The 4,601-nt window shown below is 40.1% G+C and overlaps 1 non-coding gene across 1 annotated transcript; it reads left to right on the top strand.

Moving 5' to 3' along the window:
- The first annotated feature begins 3,649 nt into the window (after window positions 1-3,649).
- On the top strand, window positions 3,650-3,756 carry LOC127109817 (small nucleolar RNA R71). Its single transcript, XR_007797067.1, has one exon. It is a non-coding gene; the product is annotated as a small nucleolar RNA R71 (small nucleolar RNA).
- Window positions 3,757-4,601: the final 845 nt, after the last annotated feature.

The raw sequence follows: 4,601 nt of genomic DNA, 5'->3' as shown, positions 1-4,601 counted from the left end.
TGACTTCTTCTTCCGGGACGCATTATCGAAATATGTTATCAGTTCCTCTTTTGAAAAGGAGTGGTTCGTCCCAATAGAAGTGTCTTATATCTTTAAAGAAATTCTTCTTCTGTTGATAGTTGAGGTCAGGTGGTATGATATCAGCGGCTAGATAGTTCACAAAATCAGCGTACCATGGTACTCTGCTAATTTCTGAAACTGTCCCAAGGTAGTCTTTATCAAGTTCAAGGGAAGCGGTATCTATTTTAGCTATCAGTCTGTCATAGGTGAAGTCATCATTTATAGGTAAACGGTCTGGCTTTAAATGCTCTAATCTGGAAAGATGGTCAGCAACTACGTTTTCTGTTCCTTTTTTGTCTCTAATATCTAAGTCGAATTCTTGTAGCAAAAGGATCCACCTGAGTAATCTAGGTTTTGCATCCTTTTTGCTTAGAAGGTAACGGATAGCTGCATGGTCTGTATAGACTATAATCTTAGATCCTACAAGATAAGACCTAAATTTATCGATTGCGAAAACTACAGCTATGAGTTCCTTATCTGTTGTTGTATAATTTAATTGAGCGACATCTAGGGTTCTACTCGCATAATACATTACATGTAGTTTCTTATCTTTTCTTTGCCCTAGAATAACTCCTATAGCAAAATCGCTAGCATCACACATTATTTCGAAGGGTTTAGTCCAATTCGGGGTATGTAGAATGGGTGCTGAAATTAATGCTTGTTTTAAACGGTTAAAGGCCTCGATGCATTTCTCATCGAAAATGAATTCAATGTCTTTCATCAGAAGGCCGGTCAGGGGTTTTGTTATTTTAGAGAAGTCTTTTATGAAGCGTCGGTAGAAACCGGCGTGTCCAAGGAAACTACAGACTTCTCTAACTGTTTTAGGAGGGTTAAGGTTTTCTATAACTTCTATCTTTGCTTTATCGACCTCAATGCCTCTTTCAGATATTATATGTCCTAACACTATGCCTTCTTTGACCATAAAGTGGCACTTCTCCCAGTTTAACACAAGGTTAACTTCTACGCATCTCTCTAGGATTTTCTCAAGGTTAATAATGCAATCTTCAAAGTCTAATCCACACACCGAGAAGTCGTCCATGAATACTTCCATGATTATGTTGAGATAATCTGCGAAGATTGACATCATACAACATTGGAAAGTAGTTGGCGCATTACAGAGTCCAAACGGCATTCGTCTGTAAGCAAACGTTCCGTAAGGACAGGTAAAGGTTGTTTTCTCTTGATCCTCAGGGTGTATGGGTATTTGGAAAAATCCAGAATATCCACCAAGATACCAAAAGTAAGAGTGTTTGGAAAGACGCTCCAGCATTTGATCTATGAATGAAAGGGGGAAATGGTCTTTCCTAGTTGCCTTATTGAGCTTCCTATAATCTATGCACATACGCCATCCGCCTTCTATGCGTTTAGCTACATGCTCTCCCTTCTCATTTTGCACGACTGTGATGCCTCCCTTCTTGGGTACCACATGTACAGGACTTACCCATTTGCTATCAGAGATCTGATAAATTATACCAGCCTCTAGCAGTTTAAGGACTTCCTTCTTCACCACCTCGCTCATTACAGGGTTGATTCGTCTCTGATGTTCTCTAGAAGGTTTTGAATCCTCCTCCAGCAAAATCCTGTGCATACACACGGATGGGCTTATACCTTTTAAATCAAATATGTTATACCCTAAGGCAGAGGGGTATCTTCTTAAAACATTCAAGAGTCAATTCTTCTCGTCTTAGTTTAAGGTGGCACTAACTATTATTGGGAGGTTCATTTCTTCATCAAAAAAGTCATAGCTTAGGTTCTTGGGTAGTTCCTTAAGTTGTTGAGCTGGTTTTTGAGAATTTGGTGAAGGGTCTGGAGTAAGGTCCAAACATTCGTTAGTGTGAGGTTTTGTTTCCTCTAGCTCGTCATCCTTTTCATTCGAGTCTGAAAATGGTTCGATCTTAGGTTCTCCTTGATCAAAGTCTCTTATGCACTCATCTATGATATCGATCGCATAACATGCGTCTCCTAGAATTGGTGCCATCAAGAATTTTAAAAGAATGAACTCGATCTTTCCATCCCATACTTCGAAGGTTAGTTTCCCTCTTTTGACATATATTATAGCTCCAGTTGTTAATAAGAATGGTCTACCTAAAAGGATAGGGATATCTTCGTCTTCTTTGATATCCATGACTATAAAGTCTGTTGGGATATAAAGTTGACCGATCCTAACTGGGATGTCTTCTAAAATGCCTACAAGATACTTAACAAACCTATTGGCTAATTGGAGGGACATCTTAGTTGGTTGTAATTCTCCTAAGTTTAACCTTTTACATACAGCTAAGGGCATTAAACTCACACTAGAGCCTAAGTCTAGGAAAGGTTTGTCGATCACATGACTCCCTAAAATGCAAGGTATAGAAAAACTACCAGGGTGCTTCTCCTTCTTAGCAAGCTTGTCCTCGAAAATAAAATTGAATTCCAAGGGTTTCGGATCGTCGAGCCTACGCTTGTTGGTTAAGATGTCTTTGAGAAATTTGGCGTAAGACGAAATTTGGGTGATAGCTTCGGTGAAAGGAATATCTACGTGAAGCTTTTCTATTACTTTTATAAAATTTTGGTATTGGTTGTTAATTTTGGTTTGTTTAAGTCTTTGCGGATATGTTGGTGGTTTGTACGGGGGTGGTGGTTTGTAAGTTTTATCCTTGGCTTCACCTTCTTGGTTGGTTTGTTTCCCGGGTTCCTCCAGTTCCTCTTCTTGGTTGGTAGGTATATTTTCTTTAGAAGTTTTGGACTCTCTCATCGTCGGGTTATGAGGCCCTTCGTAAGCGGTCATACTTCGTAACGAGATAGCGTTATCTTGCCCTTGAGGGTTTGGTTGAGGTTGTCAGGGAATTGTCCTCCAGGTGTAGTTTGTGGGGCTTGGTTTTGTGCTACCTGTGAGATTTGGATTTCAAGCATCTTGTTGTTAGTGATTATCTGATCAACCTGGGTTCCTAATTGCGTTATAAGTTCGTTTACGTGAACATTCTGGTTTAGGAATTCTTTATTTTGCTGAGTCTGGCCCGATATAAAGCTCTCCATGATCTTCTCAAGGTTAGACTTCTAGGGCACAACTTGCATAGGTTGGTTTGGTTTTTGGGCTTGATAACCTTGCGGTCTTTGAGGTGCATAATTTTGGATAGGGTTCTGGTTTTTATAGGAGAAATTCGGATGATTCTTCTATCCAGGGTTGTAAGTGTTTGAAAACGGGTTACCTTGGGCTTAATTCACTTGATCGGTATTCTGGTCGTTTAAAAGGTTACACTCCGCCGATTCGTGTCCTTTAGATCCACAGAGTTCGCACTCTGTGTGGACTACTGTTGCGGTGTGAGTGTTTGTAGACATATGTTCTATCTTAAGGGCTAAAGTGCCCATTTTCGCCTCCATCATGTCTAGAGAGCTTACCTCATGTGTTCCACCTTGGGTCTCCTTTTTATCTATTGATGCTCGTTCAGTTCCCCATTGGTAATGGTTTTGGGCTATATCCTCAATTAGGTCATAAGCTTATGGATAAGGTTTGTTCATCAGTGCGCCACCCGCGGAAGCGTCGATGCTCATATTGGTGTTATAATGGAGTCCATTGTAGAAGGTATGAACGATCAGCCATTGTTCTAGGCCATGGTGTGGGCAAACTCTTAATATCTCTTTATATCTCTCCCAAGCTTCGAAAAGCGATTCTCCTTGGTTTTGAGCAAATCTAGTTATTTGGTTTCGAAGAATAGCAGTCTTACTAGGGGGAAATATCTAGCCAGGAATACTCTTCTAAGGTCTTCCCAAGTAGTTATTGAGTTAGCTGGAAGTGAATCTAACCATGAACGTGCTCTATCCCTGAGGGAGAAAGGAAATAATCTTAAACGGATCGCATCGGGTGAAGCACCGTTAGATTTAAAGGTGTCGGCTAGTTGGATAAAAACTTTTAAATGTTGATTTGGGTTCTCAGTAGCGAGACCCGCGTATTGGTTCTGTCGCACTAATTGCAATAAAGACGGTTTTAGTTCGAAATTGTTAGTAGGAATAAGGGGGTTTACTATACTCGAACTAGGTTCCTCATCAGAGGGTTGGGAAAATTCCTTAAGGGGTCTCCGGTCGCGATTCTCGGCCATAGCTTTCTTAATTCGGATGAGTAAGAGGCGTGTACGAGTATAACGTTCGGGTTCCGCTAAAGGATCTACTAAATTTCCGGTACTACGGGTTCTTCGCATTTATCGGCTAATAATGCCTTAGTCTAGACGGTGTAACAACAGGGTACGAAATTTGACGAAGTTGGTCCCCAGCAAAGGCGCCAAAAACTTGATCGTTGTTATTCGCAAGTGCATGAATTACGTCAAAGTAATATAAAAGAATATCGATCCCACAGAGACCAATCATCAATCTATCGATTACTATCGTTACAGTGTTTATCTAAGACGGTATAAAAGAGATATTGGGTTTGCAAAACAACGGTAAATAATAAATGCAGGTAAAGATATGTCGAATGTATCTCACAACGGTTAAGTGATGTTTCGATTGTCTAAATAGAATTACTTATGAGGCAATATTTTTTACTCTTGAAAAGAATCCATTTA

The sequence above is a fragment of the Lathyrus oleraceus genome, chromosome 7, assembly GCF_024323335.1.
Source record: "Lathyrus oleraceus cultivar Zhongwan6 chromosome 7, CAAS_Psat_ZW6_1.0, whole genome shotgun sequence".
In the NCBI taxonomy this organism is placed as follows: Eukaryota; Viridiplantae; Streptophyta; class Magnoliopsida; order Fabales; family Fabaceae; genus Lathyrus; species Lathyrus oleraceus.
The sequence above is the reverse complement of the archived record's forward strand: the minus strand, read 5'-3'. Positions and strand labels throughout refer to the sequence as shown.